This window comes from Spodoptera frugiperda, chromosome 1 (assembly GCF_023101765.2).
Source record: "Spodoptera frugiperda isolate SF20-4 chromosome 1, AGI-APGP_CSIRO_Sfru_2.0, whole genome shotgun sequence".
In the NCBI taxonomy this organism is placed as follows: Eukaryota; Metazoa; Arthropoda; class Insecta; order Lepidoptera; family Noctuidae; genus Spodoptera; species Spodoptera frugiperda.
The window spans coordinates 1,581,923-1,606,587 of record NC_064212.1 but is presented as its reverse complement, the minus strand read 5'-3'; the positions used below and the strand labels follow the sequence as shown (position 1 = coordinate 1,606,587).

At 36.1% G+C, this 24,665-nt stretch overlaps 1 protein-coding gene across 4 annotated transcripts in view; it reads left to right on the top strand.

Moving 5' to 3' along the window:
• The window catches only part of LOC118273222 (zinc finger protein ush), a 196,856-nt gene that overhangs the window by 102,425 nt on the left and 69,766 nt on the right, over window positions 1–24,665 (top strand). Inside the window, exon 1 of one of the 4 annotated variants that reach the window (XM_050696178.1) lies at window positions 22,019–22,156. The exons of the other annotated variants lie outside the window; for them this stretch is intronic. The gene's annotated coding sequence lies outside the window, so the exon portion shown is untranslated. Of the gene's footprint in view, window positions 1–22,018; window positions 22,157–24,665 lie in introns of those variants that run through there. 4 annotated transcript variants of the gene reach the window in all.

Genomic DNA, 24,665 nt, shown 5'->3' with positions numbered 1-24,665 from the left:
AAAAATGACTTGCTGTACTATAAGTACACGCCTACTGGTGAAGACTCGCGCCTTCTGTGTTTCATACCGAAAGGGCATAGGCTTAGTCTTTTAAGAGTCTTTCATGACGATCACGATCACATAGGCGTCGATAAAACTGTCGACTTGATACTGCGACACTTTTGGTTTCCTGGTCTTAGACATTTTGTTAAGAAGTATGTTGGCCATTGTATCGTTTGCTTAGCGCACAAGAAAGTGCCCCGAGCACCTCACCAACCAATTGAGTCTTGGACGAAACCAGACATTCCCTTTTCCGTGTTACATGCTGATGTTCTTGGGCCGTTAACAGAGTCCAACGGTTATAAATACATCCTCATAGTTGTAGACTCATTTTCAAAATTTTGCTTATTATACGCTTTATACCGACAAGACGCGGATGAATTGAAAAGGGTGTTTTCCAATGCCATCTCACTGTTTGGCACTCCGTCAACTATAGTGTGTGACAGAGCTAGGATGTTCGAAAGTGCTGCGTTTCAAGACTGGGTAAGTGAACTTGGGTCCTCTATGCACTTTATCACACCCGGGATGCATCGCGAGAACGGCCAAGTCGAACGGTACTGCCGCACAGTCCTCAACATGCTGCGCATAGAGGTAAATAACAGGGGTGCTTCTTGGTCCAACGTTTTATGGAAAGTGCAGCTAACTCTTAACATCACGAAGCAGGCAACAACTCGTACTTCTGCCCTGCAACTGCTGACCGGTGTTGAAGGAACCACTCCGGTTCTACGATCGCTGGTTCGAGACATTGCGCTGAGTGACTCTCATCCGAACCGAGAAGCCCTGCAGACTCTGAGGAGACAGAGGGTCTCGGAACTGCTTGCTGCCAACCAGCAACGGCAGGACACCTACGTTAATGAGGGTCGTCGACAGCCCCGTACTTTTTCTGTTGGCAGTTTCGTGTTCGTCAGCAAAGGTTCACAAAGTACCGGCAAACTAGATTCCGGGATGCGAGGTCCGTACAAAGTTGTCCGGGCATTGCCTCACCACCGTTACGAGCTTGAGTTATTGGCAGGCTCATATGGAAAGAAGACTCAGAGCGCCGCAGAACATATGGTTCAGTGGCGGGGTGAGTGGACCCCGGATGCATGTGAGGTATTCTTCGGGACTGGTGAGTGAACTGTGTTGTCCTGGTGTCCTTGAGTGGCAGCCAGAGTGTCACGAAGGTGACTTTTGTGTTGTTTACCTGATACCCTTGAGGGGTAGTCAGAACGTCACGGAGGTGACCATGTGTGTGTTTACCTGGTACCCTTGTGGGGCAGCCAGAACGTCACGGAGGTGACCATGTGTGTGTTTACCTGGTACCCTTGTGGGGCAGCCAGAACGTCACGGAGGTGACCATGTGTGTGTTGTCCTGATACTCCTCAATGTGGAGGTTTTATCAGAGGGCCTCGGAAGTGGCTTCTTGATTTGTTGTTATTTGTGTGTTGTCCTGGCGTAAGCCAGAGGGCCACTTTCGAGAGCTTCTTGTTTTACTGTTGCTCATATTATGTTTGCAGACATCGTTCATGAGTAGAGCTCCTCATTGATGATGCCTTCTTGCTTTGGTTACCCTTTGTAAGGGGATTGCTTGAGTGCACGCTTGCTGTCCGTTTGCAATGAGTATCCAAAGCCAAAATAATACATCACTACAATGTTGTTTTAACATTTCAGAAGAGAATGATGTTGGTGAGGAACCATCAAATGAGGATGGACTGCAAAGGGACCCTGCTGCAGAAATCCAAGCTGACGAGGACGTTCAGCTGTCAGGAACGGCCGTCTTAGAGGAAAATCCCTCTCAACCTAGTACATAAGCGCGATGACGTCAGGTGGAAGGGATAGCATCACGTGAACGTAGCAGTACCGTGCGGCGCTTCACTTTTGCATCGGCGCTCGGGCGAGGCGGTTGTATGGTTGTGCTCTCAAGTGCTATTATTTGTAATATTGGTTTGTGTTGTTACTTTTAGTTCCTATTTAGTTTATTTTGTGATTTGCTCATGTTAACATTATTTGAATAAATAAAGAGAGGTTAGGATTGTCATTGTGTTTCTTTTTAAAAACTTAATTCAATCTTACTTTTATAAGAGTACATATTTGTATCCAATTGCTCGAAACTCCAAATACAATAAAATAAAAGACCAAACAAACTTAACTATAAATAATACCTTTAATTATAATATAACCATGCATCATTTTACTATCACAAAAGCTGCATTAGACACTACTTAGCCCGTAATACACAGTGTATAATTATTTTTTATCTAACTACGGCGCCATAGGGGTGTTATCAACGCGATGCGCTGCCGTGCCCGATACCGTCTTACCCGTATGTGTGGCTAGAACTAACTGATTGCCCTATCAAACGTATGTGACAATGATGTTCTAAATAAGAGGTGTGTGTACCTTTAATAATTTAGTTTATTTTTATTTTTTGATTATTTTGTTTTTGGTAAACAAAGGATTGTTGTTCAAAATTGAACTGTTGGCTGGGCAAATGGATGCAACGTGTAGCGGGTTTGATTCCCGCTTGGAGCAATTATTCTATGCGTGATTCACAAATTGTTGTTTCGAAATGTGTATGTGAACTTGTATGTTTGTAAACGCACCCACGGTACTGGAGAAAATCCTAGTGTGGGATAATGTGTTTAAAAAAATGGGATGTGCGTATCTTTCGTTAAGTTTTGGACAGTTTTCGTGAATACCCATCTAGTAATAATAGCCCAGTAATTTAATGTAGATTTAGTTCAAATCTCGTAAAGTTGTTACTTAGCTGTGGTTCATATATCCTGTAGTTAGTATAAATAACTTAAGGATTTACCAGAAAATGTTGACTAATTTTGAAAGCAAAAAATTATCTAAAAGTTTGGTAACTGACGCCTTGGTAACGAATACATAATAATTATGAATAATATCGATAATAATATGAGGTGAGTACGAGTATAAACCTTGAACATGTCATTATAATTTAAATAAAATATTATTTTAGAAATAGTAATAAAAATGCAATTGAAGATTGATATTTATCAGTATAATATAACTTATTTTAAATTCAATTTCTATTTTTGTCTTCTATCATTTTTAATTAAAATGTATTGCAAATGATTATAATGTGTACTTTTAGCAACCGGATCAAACAGATTAACACCCTAAAATAAATCTTAATCGCATGCAAATAAAATTGAATATAGCTTGACAAGACTTTGCTGTATTTACAACCTTTTTTGTCAATCATACTGTATTTATTTATTACTTTAAATTATTAAATAGATTTTTATCTTATTCTAAGAATAAATTTAACTTGTTTCATTTATTCCTAATTGAATATGTATGCACAATTGCACACTAATATTATAAATGTGAAAGTTTGTTTGGACGTTTGTCTGTCACTCACACCGAAACTACTGAACGGATTTTGATGAAATTTGGTATACAGACAGGGTATGAGCTGACTTGGGTGATAGGGTACTTGTTATCTCAAGGCAATGCGGGCGAAGCCGCTGCCAGAAGCTAGTTACATAAAACTCGCGTTTTTTTTTTTGTAATATATTTTATTTAATTAAAATCAGCATAAGAATTTGCATTTGTGGTCAATTTATCTTAATGTAATTCTGTCTGTAATTTCTGCAATGGCAATTACGGGTCAATGCTACTAAATGGACCTTGAAGAGTGAGATTGTTAAAAAATAAGGAATTAGTACTTGTTAATAATAGAGTTTTTGGTTAAGTTTTTGAGGATTTTCTGATAGAAAAACCGTTGAAAGTGCTTTAACCATTGATTGTTTAGTAACGCGAGTAATACCCATACTCGTTTGGTGTTACGGGTACTGATCCAAAGGTGGTGCCGATTGCATTCACATCACATCAACAGCCTATAAGTGGCCACTGCTGACCAAAGGCCTCTTCTCACACAGAGAAGGTTTGAGCATTAATCATTAAGCTTGCTCAATGTCGATTGCTTACCATTAGGTAGTCTGTCTGCTGGCAAACCTACCCAAAATTACCAAAATCCTAAAATATCTAAGTCATATAACTACACCAAAAACCTATGTACTAACATATTATCTGAAAAAAAAAAACTCGACTTAATTACCACAACACACGTTCGCAATCCGGCGTCGTATCGTTATCGTGTCGTTATCGGATCGCTCCCGGAAACGTCGCCGGTCTTATCGGTAGCCAACCATTACGGTTATGTTAAATGGGGGTGTATATACAAGTGGGACAAACAATTCTTTGTTCTGTGTTCGGTGTTTGGCAAAAACCTGGAATTTCAGTGTGGAAAAATTTGGGGAAATTTATTGAAATGTGGATGTTTTCATGTCGTGTAGTGACTACACGGCATACGACAGAGGAGTTATGTTTTTGTCACCATCACAACTCTTGCTGCGGCTGTCGCAAGAGCCAACACTCATGGACCAGGCACCAGGACGCTTTTGGTAAACCTGAAATTGTGATCTTCAACTCCTGTCAGGCGTGGAGATTATTAATTTATTTTATTTATTTCACTTCCACACAGGTAAAATTTAAGACGAAATCTATGATGTAGAGGAGGCCACTAGTTCAGCAGTGAACTGAGATGGATTTTGAAAATTAGTTATTTGGTCTAAAACACGAATGTAAAGACTAGTGCCCGTTACATACATTACCTTGACAAACAAACATATAGAAGCAACGTGATGGTATTTTAAGGACAAAGTAATATGTTCTCGGTGTTCGCACAATAACCTTCAACTTTTAGCACATCCTAAAGTCAAGGTACATCCACAAACGAATAAGGAAACACTCAACCATCAAAAACACGACTCACAATTTCTCCCAAACAATTCCCGTTCAATTCTAACACAACAATTTCTTTAACAATCAGACGTACGACTATAACACCGGACTAACAAAACGTGGGCGCACTCACGTTTTAAAGTGCGACAATAAAATCGCATGCGATCTGCTTGAGGCGTTAACAAGAGGCAAGACAAGCGCGTCGTCGCGTTGTCGCGATCGCATCGCGCCAATTTGTACGCACGTCCACAAGCCACGATTTATTGGGCACGCGAGGAGTGCTCATTGCTAGATAGGCCAGTCATAGGTGGGCCTGTCTTCTTGTAAGGCTTATAAGGGATTAGGTTGCTTCATCCAGCTGACGCAGTGTTAGGTCTCTGTTCATTGAAAGGGTCTTAAAGTCTCAATAATCCTCAATTTACGTGCATTTAAGTAATTACCCATTTATGACGTAAGGAAAAAAGCAGATTTTTGTTCATATTCTTCTAAAAAATTACATCAAAATGAGATTTAAATGTGTCATTACTAAAATCAAACTTTTTTCTATCTTAACATCACTCAACCAACAAACACAAATCGAAGTCCTCATTCATACACTAAACAAAACAAAATAAAAAAACCCTACACAACTAAAAAACAAGAACAAAAAACAAATCCTACAAACCAGACAATTCCTCTAAAACAACAACCATTCTCGCCAATTAAATCGGTTGGGTTTACAAGCGCAACGCTCACGCTGAGAGTGAAATATAAACGTAAAGGTGCGCGTGAGTCGATCTATCGGCACACGATGCGGCTATCGCGGGCTGCGATCGCGCCGCAATATCATTATTGTACCCCCCACCCCGGGACTATCCAGGACTGTCCTTATAAAATGGAAAATTAATATAGACACATTCACGTCTTATTTCCTTGGACATTTAATTTAATTTTTCCAGAAGATTTCCTGAGCTAAAAGTAGTATAAAGGAAATACAAATACTTTATTGATTGTTATTTTTTTTCCAAAACTGCGTTAATATAGTCATTGTATTGCCTCAGAATTCAGAGAATTAATTTACATACATGTCAAAATGTTACTAGATTTTCAGAATTTTCAGCAATAGTTTGACGAAGTAAAGGACTCATAAATAGTAAAATGTGGGAGTGGAAATGTGCGTAGTTTTTCAAAAAATATACGGGGAGATAGCATAGAGGTTTTGAAAATCCAATAACAAGTCAATCGATAATAATAATAATCAGAGAAAAATCTTGATCTAATCTTTGATTTCTCGAGATTCGTTCTCTCAAATCTGTGATGGAAATCTCGTGTAAACTGTCAATGATATGATTGGTCGATGCGGTAATACTTTCTTGAAACACTGACTAAACAAATTCGGAACTAAAGATTTTATGTCTATCATTATAAGTCATGGCAATTATTTTATTGTATTGCTTTTATTATAAACATATATTTTATTCAGTTAATTGATTCTTATATCATTTCCATATTATATAGAGGCTTTATTCCTAAACCTAGAAAAGAGTTAGGCAGTTGTCCCACCGGCAACGATTAACGAGTAACGAGTAAAGCTAGAACTAGCAACGAGTTAGCGAAACGCGTGACGCGAGTGCATAGTTCCGATATTTGTGTAGCTCAGCTATAAGCGAGTGTGCGAGTGGGGCGGGCGATTACTCGCATCAGTACGATACGCACTATAGAAAAATGACCATTGGTTGTTGTCTGGCGTAAGTTCTAATCGCTTGGCGAGTGTCGCCGAGCGAGTGTTATCTTTCATAGCTCTTGTCGCTCAGCGACAAACTAGTGAAGCGAGCACTCGCCGGCAGTGTGAACAGTCAGCGATCAACTGTTTGTATATGCATCTCTTTTGTTTACACGGAAAGTATATCTATTGTACGTTTCTTGAGCGAGAAAATAGCCGATAGTTAGTCGTTTTCTCGCCGTTGGTGGGACAACTGCCTTAGATTCGTTCATGGAATTTTCAATTTAATTGTTTTTTTTTCTAAGTTAGGTACTAGCGGACCTCACGAACTTTGAGTCGCCTTTAAATTTTTCTGTACAATTTTGTAATTTTTTTCTAACCCAACAAAAAATGTATTAGCAAAATCGGTTCAGCTGTTCTCGAGATCTGCGCTTAACAACACATTTTAATACAACTATTTATTTTTATATCATATAAGAAAACTTTCCACGGTATTCTTCGAGAATTTTCCAACTACACCCATAAGAAAACCACAAAAAAACACAAGGCAACTAAAATCAAGATCAGCCATCATGTAAATCATAAAAATTGGGCCTCTACAATAAAAAAATCATCACCATAGCTTAATTTACATAATAGAGGTTATAAAGTCCAATTAAAATGTAGATAACTCGACCATAACTTACTACGTATGAAAGAAACTACGAATTTATTAATTAATATTCTTGATATAATGACACTTGATAACTATAAAAAGTTTAACTGAATTAAGCAGTAGGTTAATATAGTAACATATACATATATAGGTATATACATACCTTATTGGTTGAAAGATTGTGTTTCATGTTAGATGATCGTGGATATCAAATACTTTTACTGCCGATATCAGAGACAGTTAATAATCATTTAAACTATTCTGAGTTAAGTTATCATTAAATGACTCTGAGTACGGTGGATATGTAAATATTATGTAGTCAACAAGTATTTAATAGGTTTAAAATTTAGTTCTTCATGTCCCCTGAAATTGTATCCTCTTACATTATCAGAAATAGGATTCAGGGAAAACAGACTAAACACCAAGACAAATAAGACTAAAAGATCTTCGTACCATCCTTAATGAGACCGAAAATTCAGTGAAACAAGGTTTACTTCAAACCCATAGGTAGACCGTAAAACAGAAGTTGCCAAAATATTTTGCATTGTATCAATAATTAAATCAATTTCATCATTTTATGTCTTTCACTTACTTAAAAACCATTTTCACGACTTTTCCATCATCAAATAAGATACTACAAAATCTACGTAGCAAAGAAACCTCTCACTCAAACCGTATAATAATAACTATTCATCTCCATAAAGACATCTTTAAAACTGCAAAATAAGAACAGTAAAGCGGACCAGTAAAACTGCTTTATAAGTTTTACAACCCACTGTACGAAAAGATAAAGGTTTAAAATGTAAATGAGACATGTTGAAAAAGTATAAGATTATCTCTCTATTAGGTATAAATTAAGGGACGTATAGTGAGGTATGCGGTACAATTATATTGTCACGAATGTGCCGATTGTGGTCGCACCTGCGAGCGCAATCGGCTCTCCCATCGGAGCCCGCGCACGCTAACTTGACGGAGTGGGAGCCCTTTTTGTTTTGGCAATTATTATTTTAAATATTGGCGATTTTGAAATTGTCAATGATGAAATTGTGATTTGATTGGAAATGTTGTTTTGTCATTTGATTTAATGAGACATCTTTTAATGTTTGGAATTGTACAAAATTTGATTATGCACTAACTTAGGGCAAAATGACTACTAATAATTTCACATGGTCATATCAAAAATCGACAAAAACATATCACTGTTGAAAAAAACATCGACTACAACAAAAAGGACTAAACGAAAAAAAAAATCGACTAAATAACCGACTCATTCCCATCACTAGCAGAACCATCGACAATGCGGCCGTAATCGATACTGCAACGGGCTCACCATATTTTATTGTGTGCCAATTAAAATTATTCCCTTCCTTATGCATTGTGGGAAGTTAGTCAGTGAAACTAGTCGGGGTCTATTTGAAATATGGCCACGATTCACTGATGTATAGATGGAAAAATAATTGAGTCTGTCTGTTTAGAAGCATCCACCAGTTTGTCAGTTTGTGAAACAACTTTGTTTATAGTTGTTTACTTGGTTGTTTATTTTTGTTTTGCTTGCCTTTGATGGGTTGATGTGGTGGGTGTGGGATTTGATGTTGTGTAATCGCTTTCATGGTTTTTGATTATATTGTGATAGTTATTTTTTTTAAACCCCCGTTGTAAAATGCTACTGCATTTAGATGATTCATTTAACAATCAGTTCTTATTTTTGTGCTTAGTATACCAGGTGCCCTATGAAGGCTTTGGTTGATGGTTTGATTCGATTCACATATTTTTGGAGAGTTTTGAATGTAATAACATTGTTCCTTCTTTTTCAACAAAATTGAGTTAGAATTATAAGTCCCATGTAAGTTTATTGCCAAATACTGGACACAATTTCAAACTCCGTGATACTACTGAAGATTTTTGAAATACCAAAAATAGCCCAGCAATAACTTTGCCCGACTCGAGAATAGAAACCGAGATCCTATGCAAAGCAGTCGCACTTGTAACCACTAGACCAACAAATTGTAGTCAAGTGAGAATTTTATATTTTAGATAGAATATCTATGTTCGGTAAAAATAGGTCATACATTATATTTAAACCATTTAGCATATAATTAAGATTATGTACGTCTTAGTGTATTTGTCCTTCGATACAAAGGCAAGCGTTAAATATTCCAAGCATTTACTTAGCACGTACTATCGATATGTTATCACTTGGCAGCCATTATTGCGGTGAGTAAACTGCTACAAGTTAATTACTTACGTTGTTTCCAGTTATATTTCTAAGAACTTTTTACGGTGAGGAGTTTTTGAAGTGGTTTTAGGAAAGCTGTATCTGAAGAGGCTGCGGATAACCTATCCGGGGCTCTGGCTCGAAGCGGGAGTAGGAACGGGGTGATTTTTAGTCAGTGAGAGTCTTATTTTTTTTTATGAAGGGAAATCATCCTAATTCTCCTGTCTTGAGCGAGGCCAGAGGGAGTGTCAGACCCTTACTGGCTAAAAACCACCGCGTTCTTAGAACTGCGTTCGAGTCGGAGCCCCGGTAGCCCGCTAGGTAGTAGGCAACTCCGGGGGTCAGTAAGAGTCTGGAGGCTGATACTCCCTTTCGACTCACCAACGGCTGGAGAAATCATGGGATGATTCCCACAGTTGGAAAAATAAAATAAAAGCGATGTAGAAGTGTAAAACTACAGTACAGTCAGCTAAGTTATTTGGTATTCCGGATAAAAATTAAGATTGATACAGTATAATATTTAATTGTTTATTTATGAATTGTTGTTAGGTGAATCGTTCTATGAAAACTAAGTGCATAGGTATCATGGCAAAAGTCTAATGGACTGCAAAATGAACGTTGATTCCTCGATGCCTTATCATAATAAAATTATCATATTTGTTTTACAATTGCAGTCTGCAAGAACAGCTCTAGGCCATATAATATGATGACGCAATACATTATGCAGTTTTTGCCACCTGTTTTCCTTAGAATCTCCTTCCAAAACAGTGAATCACATAAAAAAATCCACTCACACGCATCTGGTTCCGTTACGGATCGCCGATCGCATTGATTTGCTAAATTGGTTAGTCTTTGCACGTGTGTACTTGCCTTTAGGAGCCCTACCTGTGCAAATACATGAAGGACGTAACCGCCAACTTGATTTATAGCAAATTCAACTGTACCTTCTTAGAAATTGAGCCTAAAATTCTTTGCAACGTTTGAAGTAAAACCTACCTTCTTCAGTTGTATTCCATTCTCATTTCAAATGTCTTGCCGTGAGGTTCATTATACGTTTAAACAGTATACCATCGCTGCAGTTGATTTTGTACTTTAATTATCGTACTTCAAGGTTGAATTTCCAGTGGTGGTTATGTGGTTCTTATGGTATGTTGTTTTTAAAAAGGTTGTGTTGGCGCGAAAGCAGGCTGCGTACGCGCAGATAGCCATTGCAAAGTGGCTAGACGGTGTACAGACGGTGTGTGTCATCGGAATGCGGTATCTTTCACTCGAGTGTCGGATACCAGGAGCCCATGATTGCAAGGAGCTCTGTCATAATGTGGGAAATGTTAAATAAAATAGTCCTAAGGATTTTTTTCTTTATTCTTTAAAGTTTGTTAGTTTAGTTTGTTGTGTAACGATTAAACTGCAATTATTTAGATGGATGAATTGGAATAACATAGATATAGTGTAGCGTAGCAATAAGCGTTCATAGGCCACGGTAACCACTTACCATCAGGTGGGTCGTGTGCTTTCTTGCCCGACTGTGGCATAAAAAAAGATATTAAAAAAGTCTTGAAAATAGCAGAATTAATAACTTTCATCAAATATATTATCACTTTCAAACTCCTTGTCTCTAATCGACACTAGCGCCTCCAACGACGAATTTAAGAACAAACTTACCTATCCATTTTTATATCATATACTTACTTATATTTTTTCTTTATTTACCAGTGATAAATCCAAGTTTATCATATTAACTGACCTTTGAAATACTTAGAAAATAGATAAAAACAATGGTTTAATGTAAATTCTGGTGACTAAGTGCATCAGTACTGATGACTCAAGGGGACAACATTGGGTGAATCAGCGATACTTTGATACCCACATTTGTGAGACAAAAGATCTGATACTACATATTCTTATGTGCAAAGTTCAAATATATGTATGTCGCTTCTGCCCGCTGCTTTGGTCGCGTTTTCGTGGGATAAAAAGAATCCTCTCACCCAAGTTATAGCTCATACTCTGTCTGTGTATCAAATTTTATCAAAATCCGTTCAGTAGTTTCAGCGTGATTGACTGACAAACAAACATCTAAACAAACTTTCACATTTATAATATTAATGTGACACGTTGAATTTTTTTGTATTTAACCATAATTTTACTGCATGAGAAAGAGTTAGATGTTAAGAACTTACAATTAAAAATGGTATTAATTATTAATCAACTAAACTTTTCCACTCAAAAATTGACTTTTAAGGCCAGTAACCAAGTCAAAACACGCCAAACAAACATTTAAAAACTCGTAGCCAAAATTTAGGAATAGAAGTCACCTTGCTGTATTGCACAGGCCTCACAACACAACCTAAAAACCATTTAAATACCCCCTTCTCACAAGTCCCCTACCAATTTCCCATGTCTTCAAGATGCCACGTAACATATACAGTAAAATAATTAAATAGTATCGCATGCATCCCCTCAGCCAGGGATGGGTCAGATATTTCAATCCGCCGTCGGATATTGGCGGGTGTCGTGACAACGCATACATCTGCGATCGGCCCTCCCTTATCGTTATATTAAAATCTTGTGTGCTATGTAAGTTATGACGGGTACGCTTTATGTACGGATGTGGAACGCAAATATATTTGCGAGTTTTTTTGTGCCATTGTGTTTGTTTGTTTGTTTCTTGGCTTGTTTGGTGTATTTGGTACTATTTTTAGATTAAAAATGTTGTTGTAACTATGCTAAATGTTTAGTGTAATTTATTGGTTTTAACTATGAGGAATATACCATTTCGAAGTTAAAGACAAAGCAATTGGGCTCTTTTGAAACGTCAAATTGAATTGTCCGTCAGTCTGTCTTTCAGTGATGCTAGGTGTTCGTTCCAAAGTGTATATTTACACACATAATAATATTCACAGAAAACAATCATCGAAATCAATTTTTTTTTAAAGTACGGTTAAGTTAACGTCACTTGAGTTTACATCAACTAAAAAAGAGATAGGTTATTAATACTAAACTATACTATTATTATACAAATACATGCACCATTTCAACAACCAAACATAAAAAAAACATAAACAAAAAAAAATATACCTAAAAAAAAACATATTAAAAAAATCAAATTCGACCCCAAAAAAGTACAGTCACATTGAAAAACATGTTACCATATTATCAAAATTGAACAAAATATTGAATAACATTAGTATATTGACGTGTTGACAAGATCCCGCGATCTGGCTCCGCAATTTCCTATTCCGTCCGTCCGTCCGTCACATTGGCAACCATGTTTATTTATTTCCTTCTAACATTTCATAGCTATTTATTTTTGCTATCGCATACCATAAAAAATATTTGCAATATGAAAAAACAGGGTCTCTGTGTTGTGTTTTGGTCAAGCAGTTTTGGGATATACGAGTAGATTGGAATGATAGAATGTGTACTATTTTTAGTTCATAGTGGTACGATCTAAGTATCTTTGGAACTAAGAATATACAATACATGTTTTTGGAAAGAAATCGTTTGAAGAAAATTTATTCTTAAAAAAACAGCTTTCTGTTGCATCGTAACACCTAATATCTCTTTGGCGTCTAACCATCTCCGCTAACCTTCTAAAGATATTCGAAAATCTCATATCAAATAGATAATTGAATTGATATTTTATTACAAACTAAAGTTAAACCAATGATAACTTACTCAATCTTTGAACCCCAACAAAATTAATAGAAAACACAATCCATAAAACAAAACAAAGGAATAAAGATATTAAACAAAACACAAACTTTAGGTAGATACATCCATTACAATTGATTAACCATACAAAACAGATAAAACAAAATTGAAACCAACCTTTATCCAATCAAATAACGGATCACAACTTACGAATTCAAATTTCGAAACAAAGGCGCATCATTCAAATGAATGAAGTAAACGAGGAACGAACGAGTGAACAGATTGAGTGAACAATATCTTATTTTGCAATAATCCGCTAGGAACTGTGGTAATTTCCTGAAAGAGATGAAACAACGTCGACTGTACCATTTTAAGTATAAATGTTTATAATAAACGATTGCTTTTGAATACAAATAGGTTATATTTGGATGATATAGTTGTTGGATACATATTTTGTTTGTTTTCTAGCCGATTGTAATGGGTGATCTTGGTTTAATGGGTATTGAAAAGGTTAGGATATTGGCAACTGTTATTGAAGATAGCATTCTGTCGTTTATTGTGAAATAATTGATTGTGAAGATGTGAAGATTTTGAAACATGTTTTAAAATTAATAAAAAGCAAAGTCGTTTAAAATAGGAAAATGTCTGTTAAAAACATTGTCTGAAAGTGAAGATGATAACTAATTTGTACTGAAAACAGGCTTTAATAGTAACAAATATTGTCATTCAGATTATCCAGTTATATACAAAAATTTAAAAGTCACCACATATACGTCTTAAAAACTCTTCAAACAAATGCTAATAAGATAAATCGAGTCAACAAGCAAACCCGCGGATTACACATAGTCACAACATCCTTTATTACAAGTTACCCGATTAATATTACCTTCACTCGAATAACTTCACTTGTTTACTGTTCAATCATTTGTTTTATTCAATTAAAAGATTATAACGTTCGTGCTTGACATTAATAGAAAATATGATACTTGTCAGGATAATTTTGTTGCCAACTGTACCTTAATCTTTGTTTAATTTTGATGTTCTTTGTGGTTGTTGTTTACTGATTTTTTGGTAAATTTTATGGTGAGTTTTATTTGATTTTAATATTTCGTATCTTATAAAAAGTTTATATTAATCTTGATAATTATATTTTTAAAGTTGATTTTATGTAATCTATCGAATCTTGTAATAAACGGTAACGATGTAATTGCTTCATATTTTAATACTACGAGAAAGATCAAACTTGTTGCTACTTTACACCAACTTAAAACCAAACTTCTCTTTGTGGACCGCTTCATTCCTGAAGGTTATCAGCTGTTTAATTCGTCCTTGGTATCTACTAATAATAAATGTTTTTTTTCCGCTTGTAGATTTATATATTTCCGCCCGCATTTAATTGCTCACGCAGCAAAGGTGCAACAAAACACTCGTCATATGTTTTGCTCCTCCACGGAACATCTTCAGGAGTTGTCGAATCAGCGCGGTAGCTCGAAAACTGTCAAAATCAAACTAAAACACTGTTTACCTCACTTCATTTCAATTTCTACGAACCCAAACTCAAAACCGTTGCAAGAAAACCCCAAACAAATCGAAACCCAAGTTACCTCACAAACTAAAACCGCATCAGCCTATCCCGTAACATATTCGTAAGTTTAATTATTGCAAGACAATTTGTCGCAAGTTAATAAAGACGCAAGAAGTGGCAGTTCTTTGTGTGCTGGTGGATTTATCGGCTTCTCTCGAGCCCGCTTCATTTCCTGAGCTCGCCTCTTGTCGAACTTGCGTGTGACGCAAGGTGGAGGCTGTAGCGGGTTATGTTTGATAGGTAACTGGGTGGGTTGTCGTGTGTGTACGAATTTTTTTATGGCCGGTAAACGAGCTAACGGATCACCTGATGGTAAGCAATCGCCGTCCATGGACACCTGAAACACCAGAGGCGTTAAAAGTGCGTTGCCAGCCTTTTGGGGGTTAGGAATTTAAGGGTTGTTGGGGAATCGGGGATTGGGAAGATTGGGAATGGGGGCAATTGGACCTTTTATCTATGGCTCCTGGTGAGTTAAATAGTAGTGAAGTATAAGTAGTGAAATATTTTTATCCAATACATTTTTTTGTAAAAACAGCTTAGTCTGATAGTTTCTGCAATCAAAGAACAATTTACTTTCTTACATTATAATTTTAAAATCTAATATCGCCATTACTCTTTTACAAAGAGTCTAACAAGTCATTAAGAGGCTCGTCTCACCAATAACGGCGGGAGGAACCATTCGATGATTTATTTTCTTTATATTATAAATCATATTCATTTTTAATTACATCTCCGCTCTTTCACCACACCCCGCTATACTCTCCCAACTTGCACCCACTAACACTACAACGCAGGGATAATCGCATTGTTTTGTTTGTGATTCATTGCATTTGTTCTCGTAAACTCGCTATTTATTACATTTCTTGCACCGATCGGATATTTGTATGTTCACATTCATCGTCTGTTTGTTTGATTTACATTATTCTCTATCTGTTGGAGTCAATTAATATTAATATGTTATGTTTTTCAAATAGTTCTTTGTGATAGAAGCCATTTCCTTAGTATGGCTTTTATATTATTACCGAAACTTCTTATATTTTAAGTCTTTAACTGCCAATAGAAAAGTATTGAAGGCAAATCCTCCGCTAACTTCGGTCACCGGTGACCACCACGGCGTTCAATGTGTTAACTTTCATTATTATTTTGTCTGAAGTTGTGCCCCGTATATGGCAATAGGCTCACCGCGTATTACATGGGATTTATAACACCAACGGTGAAGTGTGTACATTGTATAGCGGCATTACGTACCTATCCCTTCGGGAATAAGAGGTGTTTCTTTAATTATTATTTTCTTCTAATTATATAATTATTTTCTTTACAGGTAAGTCTTCAAATCAAAACTACAGATTAATGTTATGGAAGGTAATATTTAAGAAATAAATTACCTATTTGGATCTCCTGATGACCCATAAGACTTCTACTACATACATTTCCATATCTACTACATATAATATGTATACTCCGTTTCTAAAAATAAAGATATGAAATAAACATTAAATGCACATACTAGTTCGCAATCAGTTAACAATTAATAATTCCAAGGGAAAATTCTCTCGATTCCAACACAGATCTAAAACAACGATACCTAAATACCTTACAAGACCTAAAATATGAACATGATATTTATAACTAAACCTATAATCACAAGCACTAGACTACCTAGGTACAAACAGCGTGGGAATATCCTAACATTTGTTACAATCGTTGCCCAAGCGCAGGATCTAATCGAGATATTAATCGAGTTAGCGAGTTACTCGATATCGTTATCGATTGTGGAGTGAATCGAGTACATTACATGCAATTAGAGGTTGACAATCTACTTTTATGGGTGGATGTAATAGTTGTGGTCTAATTGGGTTGTTGTGTATTGATGGTAGGTACATTGTTTTTGCATGATTGAACTTGTGTATAATGTAATTTTGTGATACTGATTAAAAAAGAATACGGGAATCAAGGAGTTTCTTGCTTATTCTTCTTCATTCGAAGTAACACTTTGGAACGAGCACCTAGCTTCACTGATGAACAGACTGACAGACTATTATTTCTTTATTTGTTGACATTTCAAAAGTACCTATTTATTGTTTAATTGAAATAAATGATTTGACTTTGACATGGTACGATTTTACGCAAATCATCACCAAAATGTCAAGAAATGTTAATAAACTCTTTCTCGAACATTTAATCCTAGGTACTTATCCATATCGAATAAATGAAACTAAAATAAATATTTAGATACATTACACCTACCCAGACCAGTAAAACAACTAAAACATGCATACCCTTACCTCCTTGAACTCACTATCCTCTTGAAAAGCACTAAGATGAAACAAAAGCCACTTTCCCTATCATCCATCGGTGGAAACGTGAGACATCCAGATTGAGTCCAGAGCCTTACAATTCTACCTAATTGTCGAATAGCCTTTTCAACCGATCGTCTTCCGAAGGCAGATTAGCCGCGCTCTACCACTTGAGCGAATGCCATAATGGTACTTGTGGTGATGGTATCAGAACTTGCTCTTTCCAAGCCAAGCCAAGTGGTTATTGATACAACGGAGTGGCAGAAATCTTTTAGCGAAATTTTTTGTATTGTGGCGTGTTTGATGGGTGATGCGGTTGTGAAGGAATAGGATATATTAATGTGTTTTGAAACTGGTGTTATATTTGCAGTTCTATCATAAGTATTTTTGTCAAAATTAATATTTTGTTGCGTTATTGAATTATTACTTCTGAAAAGGGTGAGAGGTTACCTACTTAATTTATGCTCAAATATGCACATGCAATTCGTGGATCGCACAAAGAGTTGCTCCGTGAAGGAATCGAACCCGCTACACATTGCACGACAGCCATTCGCCCAGTCACCGCGTCAACTATGCATTCCATTACTATAATAATATCATTATCTACACGATATACAGCAACATAGCAACATACGGAAATACCATTTTAGCTCAACAATTATTCAAAGTGAACTAAAATTTCAGGCTGGCAGCAGACGTTAGTTAGTCTATCGAGAACAAGCGTATCTCTTGCGGGCACAATCTCTGTATTATCTATGCGACCGGGAGGCTACAACCAGTTGACAAACTGCACTACGTGATATTGCAGCCATTACTCCTGGTGATTCATATCGAACACCCCCAACACCTCCCGACACCCCCTACACCCTGGCTCCCTGAGATAACAACCCGCCCAATATACCTATTAAAATTTAACCTGCATACAAAAACTAGGCACGCCTGCAGGCTACTAATTAATGCAATCAATCATTTTACAAGTCCTGTTTGTTTTACTCAATATTGCATTCGAATTAAGAACGGAGAATTGCAATCTTCCCAAAAGAAATGTCTGGAAACTAAAAACGAATTGCAATCACGATAAAAGCAAAGACGTCACTCAAAAACGCAAGCAAAAACAAAAAAGAACTCAAAACATTTTAAAAAACGAATAAATTAGACTTCATCATAACCTTTACCCTTAAATGAGTGGCGAACAAATTAAAAAAAAAACAACGTTAAAACGTCAAAGTGACAGTTGGAGAGCGCGCCAAAACTACCGTTGACAAAGCACCGGTGAGCCGAAACAATCAACAAATTCACATCGTACAAACGGATCGGACATTTATTGTTCGCTATCGTTACATTCCACCTCTGTTGTTTATAACAGAGACGCCCAATTTGCTAGGGAGAGACTTTTTATCTCGTTTTTTGCTATTTTTTCGGTACACGTCGAACAAAGGCGATATGACAGGTCTCAGTGTAGGAACGGTATCGCTAGTCGGGCACGACGAAAAACGAGAATAGAGTAATCGAGCAATCGAGTAAAAACAGAAGGAGCGGGAGCGAGCCCATCGGCCCGTGACAATTGCATCTGCAGTCGAATTGCAGACGCCATGTTGGATTATTGCGCACCTCTATTTCGATTAAGTGTCTCGACGGCTTTGTTTTAGTTTGCCGTCCTTGTTTGTACTTCTCTATTTGTCCCAGTATTTTTCCTCGTGTGACTTATAAATTAATTTTCTGGCATTCGATTCCCTTACCTGTTCATATTTTGACACGAACGAGTGATAATGACATGACAAATGAATTCGTTCGTACCTAATTATGTAAATGTTACCTTCATAGTGAATGATTGCGTAATGAATTTCCAATATGAAAATCACTTACTACACGTACATGTACAAACACAAAAACACGTGTAAAGCATTCAGCTTTTGAATGTGATATCAGCTTACAACCTTTCTCGGAAGGTCCGTGTGCCTCACAATAGTGTTGTGCCTTAAAATATTCTTATTTTAATCGAGTAGGTGTATCGAGGAAGCGAGTATCGAGAGCGCTCGTGTGGAATATAGATAGTGACGGACGGTGGACGGCGACCACCGATACGATAGAAGGCGCGCCACGCCAGAAATCTATTCATATTTTTCAATTTTCGTCCAATTTTGAACGCAGGTGAAAGTTTCGTCTGACTTTTAGGCTCTTTTAGATAAGAATTCTTTGGGACACATATTGTACTCAGGTGATTTGTAATTTACTTGAAACATTTAAGGCAATATCAATATCATAACAAACATTTGAATTTGATCACGGTGATCCCACTTCTAGAAAGAAACAAAAACAAATTAGAAGCGACATCAGAAAAAAGACCGTCTAAAACCCGTCGAGCGTCGACGGAGCTGTCGAAACTCCAATTCGAAATCAATCAACTCAATCCTCTGACATACGTCATCCGACTTTGACAGTTTTAAAAAAAATGGCGAAGGAACCAATCGGGTTGTGACGTTGGCAACAAAAGGGCGCGCGTCAGCGACGATGGATTCGAAAATTAAAATCTCGCGTTAGTTGGCAATGTTGGCAGTGGTGACGGCTGTCGGCAGCCGCCGGCCGCGCTGCCAACCAGTTCGATTTCAGGCTTGTTCTAAATATGTCAACACTTCTTTGTTATCGAGGGACGTGCGCGCGGAAATGAAAGTCCATCGAGTAGACGACTCTATTATCGCATCGCATATTATATGGAAACGTGGTACACAGCAAATTAACGGCAATTTACCGTGGAATAGTTCGCTTTGTGAGCTCCGTCCTAACTTGTGCTTGCTGCAAGTTTTGTTCATTTAGATTGCATTGAAAACACATTAGTGGTACATTTCCATCGATAACGGATCCCTTTGATAGCTAATTATTTATTAATCTGAGGACACCCCAGTTCCACGAAATACCAAAATTCTAACAAGCAATCTTTTGAGAACCAGTTCATCACTTAAATTCAATATTAACATCTTTTTGAGGTTATCAACGGCCATAAATCGCTCGCATTAGTAATGCATGAGTACCTGTGTAAGTATGTTGACAGCAACCCGCGCCGCTACCCAAACATTCAATAAGATGACTGACACACGATTAAGTATCAACTTACACGCTAAAGGAAGAGGATACCTACTTTATATTAAAAATTCATCCTAAACTTGAATGACAATATCTTTGAAAGACATCGCACAGTGCTCCGACCGCGCTCCGTCCTAGCAAAAAACCACGCGAAAATTCCAATTTCAACTTCTATTCGATAATTCGCGGAAACGCGAAGAAAACTTACATGAGTGACGTATCAGTGTGCGGCAGGCGGCTGCGAGATATCCACGTATTTACCTACGTACCTGTCGCCGTCTCGTCACCGTCGAGCTAAGCCGCGCCGTTCTGTACAGAGTTGAAAAACTTTTCGACTGTTATATGTGATAGCGGCACCATTCGCACTAGAGTTCAGAACAAAATAAAGGAGGTTTATTGAATGACACCGCCGAGCGGGTTTTGATTTAGCGAAGAATTTTTAGTAAAAGTTGCGTGCGAAGCAATTAATTCAAATTTAATGCTGCAAAGGAAACTATAAAAGCTCTTCATTAATATTTAATATCATTGAACGTTTATATTCCACACAAAATGTGGTGTCATAAATATTTTGGGTATAAAATATATATTTTTTCTACGGGCACTGTATCGTCACACGTCACCTGTCCGAACAGATTCCGATCACGATCCGCGCGACATTATGTTTGCTCAGTCGTCAAAAATTCTTTTGTCCCCACGAGATAAGCTTCGCACCACTGTGCGACACTAGCTATCGTCGTGCAATTTTTTAAACTAATGTTCGTATCGGCTCCGATTGATGTAGGTTTTTCAGGGCTTTTAGTGTTTGACTTATTTTTATTTTTGTTATCTTTAAGACCGCAAAAGGTTACTGTATATTATTATTGCTGAGTTAAAAATTGTGTCGATTAAGTATTTTTATAAATACGTAAACGTGTAGATAAAGTATTGTCGTTTGAAACATAGCATGTGACATTTTCCCCAATACTATTCATTATCTGCTAGATAAAGTACCTAAATATTTATGGGTTCGGTTGCTACGCTTTTTCCACTATTATCGCCATTTCTAAGGCGCTACTTACGTTCGATAATAATTCCTATATCTATGCCGGTTGACTAATTAAAACAAGTAATTGATAAGCTAATGCAACCTCATTTAATGCCTCACTCAAAAAAAAAGTTACGAGGTTAAGTGAAGGAGGTTTTACTGCTGTTTTATCCAATGTTTTGAATTGTCGATAATGTGTTTAATATCTTTTTCGATGAAAAGAGTAAATGAAGACAGGTGCATGAAATCCAAATGGAAAGAAATTGCAAACTATTTTATTGCTAAAATAAAATAATAATGCTAAGTACTCTCATTGCTGTAGCCAATAAAATTATAGATTATTGGAACAACTAGACCAATAGATCTATTTATATTTTACTTCTTTATCGAAGCATTAAAATTATGATAGCCTCAAGATAGTTTGTACAAGTTTGCCAGCCATCACTACAGTATATAAGGAACCCAATTTGGTATACATAAATTTTTAAACTACAACCCTAGTTGGAAAACCTTGTAAAATGTAGGAAAATGTCTAATACTAAAGTCGAAAAGTCAAAGTCAAAATCCTAAATTAGGCACTTTTGAAACGTCAAATTGAATTGTCCGTCAGTCTGTCTGCCAGTGAAGCTGTGCTCGTTAGAAAGTATTCTATTACTATTGCAGAGAACATAATCAAAAACTGAAACACCAGCTACACAATAAAACAATATGGAGTCTATTTTCGTAGGTAAGTAGGTATGTCGATTTTAGATAGCTAGGTATTTTCTGTTTCCTCTACAACAGCATATCGTGATCAGTAGTCACGCTCACAAAAACCAACAAATATCTAGCAACAAATCAATAAGATTACGAACGCAATCAGATTTGTACAATCACGAAATATATAGGTATATATCCACTATCTCGTGTTAAGATAATAATCTACACAATGCTCCTTCAATAATTGTGATTGCTATCGGCCTGTGTAATCCGGCATGTCGTTTGATAAATATCGTAAAAATCGCGCTCGATTAAGTTTTTATCGTTTTTCCAACGATAAGAGTCGCGCTTCGCGCTTCGACGAAAGCGGTTAGTGCGCGCTAGATTGCCGAAGCGTAACACTGTGCATGTGATTTAGTTAGAACCACTGTGCGATATGGAACGGACTTATTGACGGTTTGTAATATTGTATTTTTTATTTTAAAATAAATGTCATATTTTATTTTTTTGTTATTTGTTACAAAAAGGTGTTTCATATTGTCATTTGTTGAATTTAACAAAAATGTGCATATAAATGTGTTTTATAATAAAATTATACACATTTTGAAGTCATTCTAAACACATTCTATAGTGTGGAATTTCAATTATTATAAAGTTAAATACATTTAACATTGCAAGTTTTGACGTTCCAAACTGCCTGCCTTCATGGTCAATTTGAAATAAACAATTTTGACTTTGACTTTGAAGTAGAAAACCCCCAATCAGACAAAGGAAAAATTAATATTATTAAATTATATTATACAAGAACTATAGTTATACAATTATTATTATAGTAAAATAGTTTATATAAGAGTTGATATATAAAACCTATCACAATTTGAAGGTCGCGGATTACGTCCTCCATTTAATATTTATTTTACGATAATCTTTTAAAGATTAAAATCGAATTGGATTTATGTGTTTATCACTATCTACTCACCGTGTTACTTTATTGTGGGTTGTAAATTTATATATTGCTTATATGTAATAATATTAATAATTTACTAGGAAATGTTATAGTAAGGCGCTTTATAATAATTAAAAAAAACGGTTGCGTTTGTCTAAATTGTGTTCCTAACGTATGTGTAAGCCTCATCCGGGCTCAAAAAGCAGTAGTGGGAACAGAACGGGTGGTTTTTCACTTGCTGTTCATAGATTTTGAACCCGCGCCCTATGCACTAGAAGCGAGCCTTTTAACCCTCCGGGCCATCACACACACAACACAAACTAAACATGAAACAATATTTCATAATTAATCTAATTAAAATCTTATACGTAGATTAGTATATTAGATTTAAAAAACTACCTAACTATAATAATTATCTGTCTTGTTTATATTTCACAAAATTCACAAACAAAACCGATTTAAAAGTCTTAATTTTTAAACCTACATTAAGGTTTACAAATTAATCTCGAAAAAAAATAGTAAAACAAAACCCTTCCTAGTAATTTACAATTGTTATAAAGGCATATAGGTACCTAACAACACCTAGACACATTTAGCCTAGCAACTAAATACTTTATTTTAATTGGATAAAAAACGTATTTAAATTTACTATACAGTTACCCTACATAGTACATACCTAGGTAATTGATAAAACCCTATATTTAAACAACTATTTCAATTTCTATTCTACGCCTAAAGTGATAAGAGCAGCTAAGATAGCCAGTATCAGACAATTTATTGTATATTTACACATTTTGTTTTTATCTTTACATGTAAAATTATTTCAGTAGCAATAGATAACAGATGTACGGGTTCTTATCATCAAACATATCGCCAATATTGTAACAAATGTTTGATCAAACCTTTGTGTTGTATACCTGCTGTTCAAATGGCATTTAAGTATTTTTATTTGTACTTTAAATTAGAAATTTTAATGTTTTTGTCAGATTCCAAGATCTGATAAGCGCCATATTTAAATGCTGCTCATCCTATATAAGGAAACATAATTATTGTAAATTATTTGTCTTTGTTAGAATAATCATAAATTAAATTATTCAAATTATGTATTGAATCTGATATTTAAATTATGATTATTTACGAGACAACACATGTTATAAAAATATAAATTGTAATTAGACGTTGCATTTTAAAATATACATTTTCGAACGTCAAAGAACTTAAAAATAGAATTCCTAAATGTGTAATTAGAATAAAAATAAATTCAAAAATGTTCCATTCATTATTGCACCATCAGACCAAACATTGGTCACACATATTGGTCACAAACATTTGCACCAACCACCCGCACCGTGCATTTTACCGATTTTCGCGTGTTACCACACGATAAGGTTGATTTCTTTCTTATCTACACCCCCTCCCCCCTTTGCCGATAACCAACGCGTTACTGGTTACGTGATGTTTTGTTTTTCAATCAATAACTACTAGCGTTATGAGTTATTTCTCGTTATAGACTTGCGTGGTTTGCGTTCAATAACTAAGTAATCTGGTATGCTACTGTCTAGAGATATGCTGATTATCATGCCTTCTTATTGCATTCAATAAATCCGGTAAAGATAATGTTTTATCAATGTCTTTTTGATATTGATTTGTTCAAAAGACTACATTTTTGTTTGGTCAAAATTGGATTGCTTCTTACAATGTTATTTGAATAGTTGCATTCACAACATAAAACAAGATTCATTAACCTTTTTTAGTTTTAAACTTTACAAAATTAAAGGGAGGGGGCATCATCCAATGACTTCTCTCCTCTTGGTGCGAGAGAGTGTTTGACTCTTACTGACTAAAAACCATCCCGTTCCTACTCCTGCTTTTCGAGCCGTAGCCCTGATAACCCGTTAGGTTGTCCGCAGCTCCGGATTTATGCAATATAGGTTCGCTTGTATGTACTGTCCTATTCCCATACATTCTAAATATATAAGGTAACTGGCTAAAATAGAGTACAGATTACATTTTGATATA